Genomic DNA, 15050 nt, shown 5'->3' with positions numbered 1-15050 from the left:
TGAACGAATCAATCATAACTAAAACTAGTAACTCGAAAAAATAGTAGTGAACGAATCATTCATAACTAAAACTAGTAACTCGAAAAAATAGTAGTGAACGAATCATTCATACCTAAAACTAGTAACTCGAAAAAATAGTAGTGAACGAATCATTCATACCTAAAACTAGTAATTCGAAAAAATAGTAATGAACGAATTTGAAATGACTATCGAATGAATGAAAATTAGTGAACTATCGAATAACTCGATAGTTTTCATTCGATAGTTCCCAACACTAGTATATATATATATATGTGCATGTTGCTACAAAAGCGCGATTGATTTAATAAAAACATTTATAATAAGTGAAAACAATGCAAAAATGAAATGTGAAATATACTAAAATGCAATTTAAGTTTATCGTTGCCAATTTATATAGATATGTATGTGGATTAAGGTTTTGAAAGATGTGTAAATTGTAATTTAAAGTTCTATAGAAATTTGTTAAATTTGCAAACTTTAACAACAAATAACTTTTAAATTATAAGTTTGCGCACTTTAAAATATATATATTTGTGATCGGGAGAACTCCCTCTTTCATTTGATACCAAGTTTTACCCCGAACTCGGGGTGCTATTCTAAAATTTTCCCAAAGTCTTTAATATACAATGATTTTTGCTGTTTATTTCGACAAAAATTTTTGATTTGATTTTTGTGCTCATCGAAAGAATTCACAATTATATAGCACCATGCCGCGAATAATGATAAAAGGTGGTGTGTGGAGAAACACTGAGGTAAGCATTTGACGCGACTGGTTACTCTTGGCCGTTTATTAACTAAATTGATAACTTTCAGGATGAAATCCTCAAAGTAGCTGTAATGAAATATGGCAAAAACCAGTGGTCACGTATTGTATCACTGCTGTATCGCAAATCTGCCAAGCAATGTAAGGCACGCTGGTACGAATGGCTTGATCCTAGCTTAAAGAAGACAGAATGGTCACGCGAGGAGGAAGAAAAGTTTTTGCATTTTGTCTAATTAATGCCAACACAATGGCGTACAATTGCGCCGATTATTTCAGAGGGTTAACTGGCACCAATTGTTCACACCAAATTGTTAGGTACAGGATTCGCCACGGGTAGGTGAGGTTGGCAATCACAACCCCTTGAATCATTTTGGTCGGCAGGTATTCCGCGGATATATTCTTGGCACTTGTTATTGATGGCTTTTATGATGCCACCAACACAACCTGGACAGACGCCAATGCTCAGTCAACTACCCAAGCCGTGTCAACCCCCAATACCCGGACACGTCCGGACGTCCTGGTTATAATGTATGCTAATACAACTAATAATTTACAAATTTGCTGATGATTGTTTTTGTGTTATTTTATTTAGCAACCACCTGCACCTGTTACTGGTAAATATCAACAGCCGCAACAGTATGATCAAGCCCAACGCCGTTTAGATCCCGATCAGATGCCAAATCCGATAAGCGTTATCATTGAAAATCAAAATAGCGCTGGTGGTGCTTTTATTACTAATGAACAGGGTTTATTACCACCATTGGTGACCACAAAATATGTGGTAGAAGATCAGGGTAACTCCTCGCCACGTTACGTTAGGTATCGATAATCGAAATTAATGTTTTGTTTGGCAATTACATTGATCTTTCTTCTTTGCAGGTCGTCTTTGTATTGCATACATGCAACAGCTGATTTATTAAAAACAACAGCTTTGTCCATTACACTTACCGCCTCACCAATGGCACGAACGGTTGAGGGTGAATATGAGCCACCCATTGTAAATTTTGGTGAATTGGGTGCAATTAGATCTAATCGTTGCAAGGCTCAATAGCAACTTGTAGATGCTGGTCGTCGTTTCCAATGTCTAATGTGTAAAGTAACAAGAGATGGTAAAAAAAAACTTTCACTTTTACTTGTGTTCATTGATCCATATTTTTTCTCAACAGTGCCAACTGCATATTTCCAACATTTGGGCCATACCGGACAGCGTGTCGATAAATATGAACGTCCTAAACTTGTATTGGGTACATGAGTATTTGTGTAAAAAGTGCTTGGGTACCGATAGCTCTCATGGTAAACCTCAACTCATAACCACATCAATGCCTCGCATTCAATTGGGTTCACGTAGTATGGACAAGCATATTGTTGATTCCAGTGGTAAGGCCACAATTTCAAATGATGGGGCAACCATTATGAAACTATTGGATATTGTGAATCCAGCCGTAAAACTCTAGTAGACATCGCCAAATTTCAAAATGCTGAGGTAAGTTTTTTGTTATATTAGAATGTGTAGAATAAAAATGTTTCTCTTATCAGGTCGGCGATGGCACCACTTCAGTAGTACTTTAAGCAGGTGAAATCTTAAAACAAGTTAAACCATATGTTGAGGAAGGCGTGCATGCACGTATCATCATTAAAGCTATACGTAAAGCATTATAATTATGCATGACCAAAATATGACATGGCTGTACATGTGGAAGCGCCAATCAAAGGAACAACAAAGTGCTTTATTGGAAAAATGCTCTGCCACAGCAATGTCCTCCAATGTCCAAGAGTATCAGAAAATTGTTAATGCTGAATGGCGTCTCCTGTACAATAAAATAGGTAAGTAAGGTGCCAATGTTGTGTTTTCTAAACTACCAATTGGTGATGTTGGTACACAGTATTTTGCAGATCGTGAAATGTTCTGTTAGTGTACCAGAAGAAGATTTGAAACGTACAATGAAAGCTTGTGGTGGAGCTGTTATGACTACATCTAATGATATTAATTCAAGTGTTTTGGGTCAATGTGATTACTTTGAAGAACGTCAAGTTGGTGGTGAACATTTCAACATTTTCCAAGGTTTGATAGTGGGTTTGACATTAACTTCATTTTTATAGTTTATAATTATTTAAAGGTTGCGTTAATGCTAGAACATATACATTGATTTTACGTGGCGGTGCCGAACAATTTTTGAAAGAAACTGAGCTTCGTTACATGATGCTATAATGATTGTGCGGCGTACAATTAAACATGATTCTGTTGTTACTGGTAAGTCAAAATACAAATTGAAAAAAATTTCTAATCTTAAATTGTTAAGTAAAATTATGAAAAGATTGTGTCCAACTCCGGAAGAAAAAACTATAAAATTTGTGTCAGTGAAATGATAATTATTGCCTTTGGTTGTTATTTTGAGGCATCGTCATCGAGTTCCTTCTGATCGTATATGCCGGTTCTTTTGCATTCTTTTACATGCATAAAGTGCCGTTTAAGCCTTCCTCACCCTCTCCTCCACGTTGAGCTTCCATGACAGCTTACTGTCTAGGATCATTCCTAGATATTTTGTGCAAGGTTTCCCCGTAGGGTCGCCCTCCTAACTTAGGCCTGGTCCAATTAGGGACCTTGTACCTCTTTGTAAACAAGACCATATGCAACGTCATTTGCGTAAACCGTAAGTTTTTCTGGTCCCTCGTAGAATCCCCTAAGCAGTTGGCTAATGACCAGCGTCCACAGCAGAGGTGATAGCACCCGGAGTGCCCCTGTCCACTAATTTCGTGGCCGCGAACAATCCCCATTGCGATGTAATCTTACTGCAGTTTAACATGCAGTCGATCCATCTGGGTAAGGCTGGATGTACTTTAACGTAATTAAGATAATAATCGCCCATTTAGAAAGCCCCGGCAATGCTTAAGAAGACTTCTAGAGCATATTCCTTATATTCCAGGGCTTTGTCTATGCTTATTACCACCCTATGCAATGCGGTGTCTGCTGACTTGCCTTTGGTGTACGCCTGTTGTGTTGTGGAGAGCAGCTTTTCATCCACGTTGGACTTTATGTACACATCTATCAGCCTCTCAAAGGTTTTGAGCAGAAATTATGGGTCTATAATCTTTGGGATACACGTGACCGATCTTCCCCGCCTTTGGTAGGAAAGCTACACGAGCAGTTCTCCAAGAGTGCGGTACATGATTCAGTTTATGCACCCATCGAATATTATTTTAAGCCATCCCACGACCGCCCTACTTGAAACTCGTAGCATGGCCGGACATGTACCATCTGAGCCCGGCGATTTCACCACCACTACGAGGTCCTCAGTAGTGTAATTAGGCAGCATATATGAATGCTGCTGTTTCCTTACCATTACTACAGCTCGCACCCGTCCTTCCGTTTGCGCATAGTAAACGCCAAATCCGCGCGCGCTAAGTCCAGAACCCTTTCCTCCCGATGGAAACCACGCCTCCTGGATCAGCGCGTTAGGAGGAGGAGTTCGCTCGACGCCACTTTACTGTGTTGGAGGTTTATCTGTATGACTCGCAGTACCAATGGGCTGCTTGTCCCCCTCCAGCACCTTCATCGTGACGTCGTCGTCCTCCTCTAGCCCTTTTGGTTTAGAGTGTTCGAAGCCCCCTTCAGCCTCTTGTACCTGTTGTGCCGGGTGTTCCTCTGTGCGACTCACAGCACCATCTGGCTGTTGGTCCCCTTCTAACACATTCGGGGTGACGTGGGCTACCTCCACCTGTCTTTTTTCACTTAGGCTTTTGAGGTCCTTTTCGACGTCCACCGTGTTAGGACTTTAATACCCGCGACTTCTTTTCCTGAGTCGCATATTCATTTTGCGTGTACCTAAGGACATTTTTCCAAGCTGCGCGTACAATATATCCTCCGCCTGCTTGTTTATTTGGAAGATGTATAACTAACCATCGTCCGTAGGCCGAGATACAGTAAGGACCTTCGCATCCTGTGTCGGTATGTTCGGATTCTGATTCTGCAAAAGTCGCAGTGTATCCTCCGACTTCATCACGCATGGTATCCATACCTTAACTTTTGTTACCTTGGGAATTTGCGCTTTATCCACCATCTCAAAACGAGCGTTCGTGCCCTGCCTTTGGAGGTTTGGAACCACTTCCACCAGCCATCGCAAGCTCGCGATGTTGTCGCACGCTATCATCTTCATACCATTATACCATCCCCGAATCAAAGGTTGGAAGGAGCTTACTTGGTTATTCCCGCATCATCTTAAGCATTAAGCTAATAAGCTCCTTTTCTACAGATCTGGAGATCGGCTAAGACCTCACACCAACGACGATTTTCGTTACAATTGCTAGTGCATGCTCTCCAAGATGTAGATCCTGATCGAAAGTCACACCCAAAATTTTAGGGTGTAAGACAGTCGGTAGGGTAATGCCATATGGTCGACATTTGGCGCGGTCATGTTTTAAATAAGGTCACCGATGATTTGGTTGGTGACAATATCAGGTTTCGCGAGGCGACAAAACTGGAGAGATTGGGGAGATAGCTGTTTATTTTATTACAAAGCTCATCGATGTAGGAAACAATAGCATAGGCGTAGAAGCAATAGTGACTCCTGGTGGTAAAGGTAGCTATTGATATGTAGAAGTTAAGCAGAAGTTTGAATATGAGTTTTTTAAGTTATAGCAAAAAAAGCGTTGAGGATTTTTAATATCTTACCAGGTACCTTCGTACGTGTTTCTAAGAATGAAGAATAAAACCTATTCAAACTCAATTTTCACCAGGACAAAGCCGCTGAGACTTCGCTATACTTTAACATACAATACGTTACCCCATTTTAGCACAACTATCATTTTTTGATTTTATTAAATTTTATAAAATGTTTCTTCCTCTACAGTTCTATTTCGGTATGGAATGGTAAATATGGCTTTCGCATTTTCTCCATCAATAACTGTGAAAAGGTGGAAGAAATCTATGCGTGTAAATCTCACATATTATCTTGGTCGAGCGTTTCTTCAATAGCTCTCTAGTGGTGATGGTGACAGCACCATACATGTTTACAAATGTTACACTTCAAAAAGAATCAAAATATCTGCCATTGCGTCTACGGCTCAAATACCCACAGTATATGAATGAATCGATTGCACCTAATTGTCTGCCTAACGGATAGTATACATATTCATCAAATCGAAAATATTGCACCAAACGAACTGGGTCTGAATACTGAAACAGTACACATATTCAAAATCGATGAGGAGGCTGTGATGCTGGTATAGGGTGAGTTGTTGAATAACATACGAAAACCACTTTAACCCATCTATATATTTGCATTACAGCTAAAGCGTTACAAACAGCAAAAATCAGTGAAGCTTTCATCACACCGTACGGATGGTGTAAAGTTAGAAACTGCTGTTGTAACAGCTGCCACCGACACAACGGTCATCTCTACTTCGCCGAGTAGCGGCTCGTCCGACTATCTATCGAAGACAGTATAATCATATCTTTTGCCAACACAGGTTAGCGATGTGCATGCACAGGAAATGATTTCAATTGGAAAACAAAAATCAATTAAGAGAGTTGATTTATTATTAAAGTATTTACTTTTCTTTATATCAACAGTATTAATTTAAGTTGCAATATCACGTACATATATAATAAGGGATGTGATACGATTGCTGTCGGAATTAGATTTGAAACCAATCAGTACTCCTGCTATGGGTTGTAGAATTATTGTTTGAATAATTAGATTTAGAACAATAATAAGTCTGACTTAATTACTAGTCGTACATTTTTAAGTTCATCAATTATGACAGCAATCGGATTCCACGACACCTTTGAATATTATTGATCTGAAAAAAGAGTAAACCTAATCTGAATTTCTACTAAGCTTTAAGTTGTAGATTATTCAAATAATTGGAGTTTTTTCTAAAGCTTAAAATTATTTTCTGCTCGCTTAGAAAATATTTCAATTGGAAAACAAAAACCAATTAAGAGAGTTTATGTTATTATTAAAGTACTTACTTTTCTTTATATCAATTGTATTAATTTAAGTTGCAATATCACGTACATATATAATAAGAGATGTGATACGATTGCTGTCGGAATTAGATTTGAAACCAATCAATACTCCTGCTATGGGTTGCAGAATTATTGCTTGAATGATTAGATTTAGAACAATAATAAGTCTGACTCAATTACTAGTCGCACATTTTTAAGTTCATCAATTACGACAGCAATCGGATTCCACGACACCTTTGAATATTCTTGATCTGAAAAAAAAGAGTAAATCTAATCTGAATTTCTAATTAGCTTTAAGTTGTAGATTTAAATTGATTCAAATAATTGCAGTTTTTTCTAAAGCTTAAAATTATTTTCTGTTCGCTTGGAAAAGATTTCAATTGGAAAACGAAAACCAATTAAGCGAGTTTATTTGTTATTAAAATACCTACTTTTCTTTATATGAACTGTATTAATTTAAGTTACAATTTCATGTGCATATATAATAAGGGATGTCGTTATACGATTGCTGTCGGAATTAGATTTGAAACCAATCAATACTCCTGCTAAGGGTTGCAGAATTATTGCTTGAATGATTAGATTTAGAATAATAATAAGTCTGACTCAATTAATAGTCGTACATTTTTAAGTTCTTCAATTACGAGAGCAATCGGATTCCACGACACCTTTGAATATTTTTGATCTGAATTTATACTAAGCTTTAAGTTGTAGATCATTCAAATAATTGGAGTTTTTTCTAAAGCTTAATATTATTTTTTTGCTCGCTTAGAAGAGATTTCAATTGGAAAACAAAAACCAATTAAGCGAGTTTATTTATTATTAAAGTTCTTCTGTTTTATATGAACTGGATTAATATAAGTTCCAATTTCATGTACATATATAATAATATTGAAAATAATAAATATTGAAAATTCAATTTTTTTGGTTCATATTTTATTCATATGGCTGTTCCAGGTAGAGTAAATCTGCAGGTAAAATTCACGTTATATGGCGGTTATATAAATGGTAAAACCGCAGTACAATTGATTGTCAAATGACTCGAAAATGTAGAGTGAAATGACGGAAAAATGACCGCCATTTGACGAGCATTGTGACGTGTGTGAGCAGCACAGTACTATGCTCACATCCTATAGGTGGGAGCGGAATGCACTATCACATTAATAGGAACGAAACGGAAAATTTGGTCACAAAACCTAATCCACCCATGCAAAAATGACTATGAATATAACCGCTGCAGAAAGTCACAATGACCGTAAAATGACTAGTAAAATGACGTGGAGCGTTTTTGCAGGGTACTACCCAGCAAAAATGTGCCCGTAAATTGCTTAGGAAAATTACCAAAAGCTGTGTCGATGGAACACGTAAATCGTTAAGTAGCATTTGTACAGGGCAGCGGTAACTTTCGTGACCAGTCCATTCCGTCGTACCTATTTATGTGATTGTCCATACTGCTCACACATATACGGTTTTAGGTTATCGAAATGTAAACAAACTATAGTGCTGTACTGTTCTTACATTCACGTTATGGTAGTCATATTTTAAGTTATATACCTGTAACTTGACGAGTATTTTTACAGTATTTTTACGTTTATATGACCGCCTTTTGACTAGTATTATGACCGTCTTTTTACTTGGATTATACTGCTATATAAATAAAACATTTCTTTAATTCAAATCTATTAACATTTCTTTTATTCAATATTTTTATAATATATTAGATTATTTATAATAGTTGTAAATTTTTAACTATAAGTCTTAAGGAAGGAATAGTTTTTCAGTCTTGTTGGTGAGCCATAAATACAAATATTATTGTATGCGATTGTATGCATACAAAGTTAAGGGAAACTTAAATAAATTAATTAATGATATAGAAAACAAAAGAGAGAACTAACAGAACTATTGGTTGCAGTAAACCATCAAATCGCGAGTAGGCAATTTACAATTTGGGTAAGTTGACTTGTAATTCGCCAATTTTAATGCTATACCTTTTTTATTTTAGTTCAGAAAGCTGCAATTGAGGTTCGAAAGTTACAATTGAAGTTCAAAAATTTCAATTCAAGTTCAGAAAATTTAAATTCAAGCTCATAATTTCTATTTGAGTTCAGAAAATTAAAATTGAAGTTCAGAATTTCTGTTTGTAGTTCAGAAAATTATAATTGAATTTAATTGTAATTTTCTGAACTTCAGTTGTAATTTGCTGAACTGCAGTTGAAATTCCTGAGCTTCAATTATAATTTACTGAACTTCTATTGAAAATTGTGAACTTCAATTGTAATTTTTCGAACTTCAATTGAAATTCCCAGCTTTCAGAACTTCAATTGCAACTTTCAAATTTTTTTTACATAAAATAAACAATTTCAAATTTTTTCTGACAGTCAAAGTGGTGAATTGCCTACCAGTGGTTTGAAACCACTTGCATTCGTGTTGGCGCTTCTCTATATCATTAATATAACAATATATTTTGAATAATTTAATTAATACACACATATACATTTTTTTCCTTTACATTTTAGAAATGTGTACAAAAATATCTAATTTAACATATCGCAACCTAACCCTTAAAGTATTTCAACTCATAATCAGAGTAACTTTGTGTTGAATGTTGATTTATACCACGAAAATAACATAATTGGTAACAAAACCAAGCTAAACGATAACGTTAACTACCAAAAAAAAAATTATTTCACGATGGTTTCATGGATCGATTTACACTTAAATACCGATCTGAAATTTTTTTAAGTTTTCACATTTTTTAGTTTAAAATGCGATATATGCATTCAGTGGAATAATTTTAGATTGAATGTACTTCATGCAATTTTCTTTCTTCGTGATTTTGCAATAATAAACGTAGGTACTCATAGTAATTTTTTGTTTTGAATTATGTGATTACAATATTTATAAGGACTATTTAGTTGATGGTATTGGTACTGTCAGTTAAATTCATCAGCAATTATTTATATTCAAAATATTTTTTTGTTATACATATATTTTATAAATTTTGGTTAAAAATTATTGACAAATTCGTTGCAATTAGATTGCTTTAAAAATCTTTGCAAACTCTGTGCGATTGTTGAATATTATTTTAATTAGAGCATAAAAAGCTTAGATTAGTAACGTAGGAAAAAACTTAGAATTATTTCAGGGGGCCTACTCTGTATTGCGATGCGAAAGAAAAAATACGCGAAATCGCAAAATCGGTACTCTGTATCTTGACATTCGCATGTATATTTTGACTTTCGCATTCACATTTTGCCCATTCGCAATTTTTCTCCCTTTTCGCATTGCCGGCACTCTGTAAAGCGAAAGCGAATGTCAAACAGCATTCATTTTCGCATTTTTCTTGCTACAAGTAATAGGCATTCGCATTCATTGTTTACTATATAGTTTGGCAGCTTAAGTAGAGGTTATGTTGCGAATAGAGTGGAAGGCAGTAGACTAGGCAGTCGAATGTCATATAATGAAGGAATGGTGTTCGGAGATTTTTCAAAGTTAAAAAAAAAATTATAAAAGCTTTAATATAAATAAAACTATTGTTTTAATAACAACAAAAACGCCATATATATTCTGTATACATAAATTTGTAAGGATTATCTCACATTAAAATTTGAATTAAATAATCTAAAGTTTTGTTTTGAAACTGAGTCGAGAACTGTGCGTGTGAATGTGCGAATTTTCACCGATCAGCTGTTAGTTGCGCTACTTGGTAAAATTTACAATGTTCGCATTGTTCAAATATGTAAGTATTAATTGATGATTTTATAAATTGATATCTTTATATTCATTTAAAAATATATAGGACAACTCAAAAAAACAAAACAAACACAAAAGCAACAATTTGTAATCCTAGTGGACTTAAAATACATAAATAAATAACAATTAAATCGAAACCACTTTTTTATGAAGCATTTCTATTTGAAATCATGTCATTTTTATTTGTTCTCTGATACAACTAGCAATATTTCCCATTCTATGATTTTCCACGTATTCTGTATTTATCACGTTCACTTCTTCCAGTTCAATTTCTGAACTGGGAGGATTTCTTCATTTAAATCAATCCTTTCTTCATTTAAATCGTTCCATAATGCTACAGAATCCTTTTTTTAATTTGTTCAACAAAAATTAATCGTTTGCCGAAATTGTAATCGCCTTGTTTCTTTTGTTCTCTTTCTTTGAGTTTGGTCAGTGATGCATACTCAAGCAAAAAATTAACGAAAAAGAAAAAGCCACATTGTTAGCGATGCGATAGCGCTACAGAGTTCCAATTACCTTTCGCATCGCAATTTATTTTCGCATCGCACTGCCTTTCGCATCGCAATACATAGTAGGCCCCCAGGTAAGTTCATCACAAATATTTATATTCAAAATACTTTTTTGTTATACATTGCATTTAAATTGCTTTAAAAATATTTGCAAACTTTGTGCGATTGTTGAATATTATTTTAATTAGAGCATAAAAAGCTTAGATTAGTAACGTAGGGAAAAACTAAGAATTATTTCAGTTAAGTTCATCACAAATATTTATGTTCAAAATACTTATATCTTATACATCTAGTTTATAAATTTTTGGTTAAAAATTATTAACAAATTCGTTGCAGTTAAATTGCTTTAAAATTCTTTGCAAACTTTGTGTGATTGTTGAATATTATTTTAATTAGGCATAAAAACCTTAGAATAGGAACGTAGGAAAAAACTTAGAATTATTAGGTTCTTATATAGTTTTTAAAAAAATAAAAAAAAATAAATGTAAGGCGCGATAACCTCCGAAGAGATCTAAGGCCGAGCTTCTCTTCCAATTTGCGTCGTGCTCCTCTTGATTTTTCCCTACAAATTGGCCGGACGGGACCTACATGTTTTATGCCGACTCCGAACGGCATCTGCAAGGCAGAGGAGTTTTCACTGAGAGCTTTTCATGGCAGAAATACAATCGGAGCGCTTGCCAGACACTGCCGAGGGGCGACCCCGCTTAGAAAAATTTTCTTCTAATTGAAAAATCTTATTTCTAAAATTTTGATGTTGCTTTGCCCGGGAGTTGAACCCAGGGCATACGGTGTGATAGGCGGAGCACGCTACCATCACACCACGGTGTATAGTTTTTAATCAAGATTATTTCAGTGTGTCTTGTTCGTTTGTTGTATGTAGGTTTATGCGGTTGCAGAGCTGGATTTATTGGTCAGATACCGCCTTTGTTTATGCCGGTTGTGGCTCAGCGTTAAACACCGTCTCATGCTGTCTTCGAAGTCGATCCTGCCTTGCAGTTTGAAAACGTCTAAATTAATAGGAATGTACAATGAAAATAATGACATTTTAAAACAATTTAAAATACACTACCAAAAAGTACGCTGTTCAAGAGTTTCAGTTTAGATAAAGATCGTTTGCCATGTACTCCGTCCCAGTTAAAATTGAAAAGAACGTTGTCAGAGAAAGGTTTTCTCATTACTCCAATAATGTCTGATGATGCATCTTTCACCATAAAGATATATGATTTCTAAATGAAAACCACCAATTTAAGTTATGAAATACAATTAAAAATATTCAAAAATACCATTGATTCTTGATAATCATCTGAGTCCAACTTTTTCTCAATGTCATAAACTGAATCCAACGATGTTAGTGGCATAACGATAGAGAGCTCGGTGTGAGTATCATTTTCCGTTTCTCCGCTGATACGGCATACTATTTTGTGCGTTTTCTTAATCAGAACTTTTGAGTCACGCATAACTTTATGTTGAGCCATGACTTCTGCCAATTCTGCCACGGTAGGTGAGGTTGACAATTAGGTTGGAGAAGCTATAAATTGCGTTGGCAACCCATTCAAAGCTTCCGCAACTCACCTACGCGAGGCCAATCCTGTTATAAATATGAATATTTAGCAGGCAACAACAACAACAACAACAACAACAAAAGCAGAGTAATAAAGATATTTGACAAAAGAAATTAACGATCTCAAATAGATGTATTGTTGTTGTTGTAGCGATAAGAACACTCCCCGAAGGCCTTGGGGAAAGTTATCGATGTTGATGATCCTTTGCCGGATGCATATCCGGTACGTTCCGGTACCAGGACCGCCCATCTCGGGAACGATTTGTTATGGCCACATGCGACCTTCTAGGCCATCCCACCCCCTAGATCCATGAGGAGTTCGGGGTCGCAGAGCCTCTGCTGTTTATGAAACAGGACTCGCCACGGATAGCTGAGGTTGACAATTGGGTTTGGAGAAGCTATGGTAATTCTTTACTTTAGCTCACAACTGCTAAAACTCGTCCAAAAATATTGCGAGGTGTCAAAAACGCGTTATGAACCCAGGACCACGAATCCGAAAGCGGAAATTAAATAATTAGTTTCTGTCAAAAGATATTTCCAAAACCGAAAAATGGCCCTGGGCAGTTCCGAAACCGGGGGTGGGATCCAAAGTAATTTTGCGCACCTTTCCTGGGTGGGTCCAACTCCGGTTTGGAGACCAAAACTATATCTGCGCAAAACACTTGCCCAGCTTTTCTTGTGGGTTCAACAAAATCATCAAAATTACAACAACCACATGATTTGTGATCCTGGGCCCAAAAGCACGTCTTTTGACACCCCTCCCAATAATTTTGCACGAGTTTTAGCAGTTGTGAGCTAAAGTAAAGTATTACCCTATGATTTAAACGAATTATATATTTGAAACAATGGAAACAACTGAAAATTTTACACGAATACCACTTTTATGATTTACCTAAGTGAATCTGATTCTCAGGCTCCAAATAGTATTTTTTTTTAATATACTTGTGCATTATTTTTTTTACAATGTTGATTAAATTGATTACTGTTAATTATACTTACCAACAAAGGCTTTTAACTCATAGTTAACGCCACAAGATTTACCCGTATCGCCAGGCGCGGGTTGTAGTGACACAGAAACTGGACAATAAGGAGGAAATTCAAACGTTCAGTTTGTTGTGGCGGATATATTTGCTCATGCGCTAAATACAAGTCTTTACGAAATGTCAGACCAAGCACGTCCAAATCCTCACGTCCATATCTGAAAGCGGCAAGTACTTGTCCAAACACCTTGCGATCTTTTTTCGGGATCGATGAAAACTACCCCGTCGATAGGATCAACATGTGAAATGTGGTCGACGAAATCACGATGGGACTTTTTGGTGGTAAAGTTCCTTTAAACTTAATTCCTATTTTGGAATTCTTAGAAATATTGCAATCACCACCTTGATTGACCCACGGGTACCTCCGTAACGGAGACAGTGCGTGCTTACAGGAGTCCCTGTCGTGAAGACTTACCTCCGGTGTAAAACACAGATCAATGTCCGTTGATCTTCGGCCCAACAAGTTGGTACCAATCGGTGAGCTGGGGTGTTCAAGTCAACCAGCCTTGGTTTGGCCGAGGAGGACTATCCATCCTCCTCTTCCATTTTCGGGTAATGGCACCCGGTTGCACGGCAACTCCACCGCGAGTTCCGTGCTTGCCTCAGAATCCCTCTTTCATTGTTTTTGATATCTCGATATCTGATTAATAAGTTAACCAGATTGAGATATTGTGTTTTTGTCGCAATTGAGGAATGTGACCAACCTTTTCTGTCCTGCAGTGTTACAACGGTGTATAAATACATTGGTTTTGCTTGGATATTGCTTAAAGGGCCGCACTACGTTGACAAACAGAGTGAGCTTGGCATCAAATTATGCTCCGTCTTAAAACTCCATCACAATTAAAATCAAGGGATGTGACCAACCTTTTCCGCTCACAGACCTGTGAGTGCCGAGTGCCCGCCTCAACAATGCCCCTCGATATCGCTTGAGGCCACACTACGTTGACAGACATTGTGTGTCATATTGTCTACTATTGGCTTCCATTTTTGCTACTAATTTCGCTCCAATTTCCACTCAATTACGCAACAATTATGCTCCGATATGCCTCCAAATAAACTCCTACCACAATTAAGGGATGTGTCCAACCTTTTCCGCTCACAGACCTGTAAGTGACCGAGTACCTGCCCCAGCAAAATCCTTGCATTGCAGTCCGCCACACTGTAGTGATTTGACAACGTCAAATCTTGCCACATATAGGATGTGGCCATCCACACAGCGAACGCCTCCTATTCGCTTACGCAGTCTAAAGCAGCCTCAAACATCTCAAAAGACGAGATGAGCACCGGCCCACTCGTACAATTATCGATTGTTTTCGGTTGACGATAGACATGCGTTCCTTCACCATCTTTCGTCATCTTTTTGCAGCTTATTTAACCGGCATCTCCGGTTGTCACAAATTAAGGGATGTGACCAACCTATCATCTGCCCCTCAGGGTC

General features: G+C 36.8%; 1 long non-coding RNA gene across 3 annotated transcripts; it reads left to right on the top strand.

Moving 5' to 3' along the window:
- The first annotated feature begins 293 nt into the window (after window positions 1–293).
- Window positions 294–7668, top strand: LOC137240359 (uncharacterized). 3 transcript variants are annotated; one of them, XR_010949706.1, is made up of 10 exons: window positions 294–773; window positions 835–1312; window positions 1377–1603; window positions 1693–1893; window positions 1951–2267; window positions 2321–2608; window positions 2668–2846; window positions 2902–3035; window positions 5632–6011; window positions 6071–7668. It is a non-coding gene; the product is annotated as an uncharacterized lncRNA (long non-coding RNA). The 3 variants fall into 3 exon arrangements; XR_010949705.1 differs by having other exon boundaries at window positions 1664–1893; XR_010949707.1 differs by lacking the exons at window positions 835–1312; window positions 1377–1603 and having other exon boundaries at window positions 296–773; window positions 1664–1893.
- The last annotated feature ends 7382 nt before the right edge of the window (window positions 7669–15050 follow it).

This window comes from Eurosta solidaginis, chromosome 2 (assembly GCF_040869045.1).
Source record: "Eurosta solidaginis isolate ZX-2024a chromosome 2, ASM4086904v1, whole genome shotgun sequence".
Taxonomy (NCBI): Eukaryota; Metazoa; Arthropoda; class Insecta; order Diptera; family Tephritidae; genus Eurosta; species Eurosta solidaginis.
The sequence above is the reverse complement of the archived record's forward strand: the minus strand, read 5'-3'. Positions and strand labels throughout refer to the sequence as shown.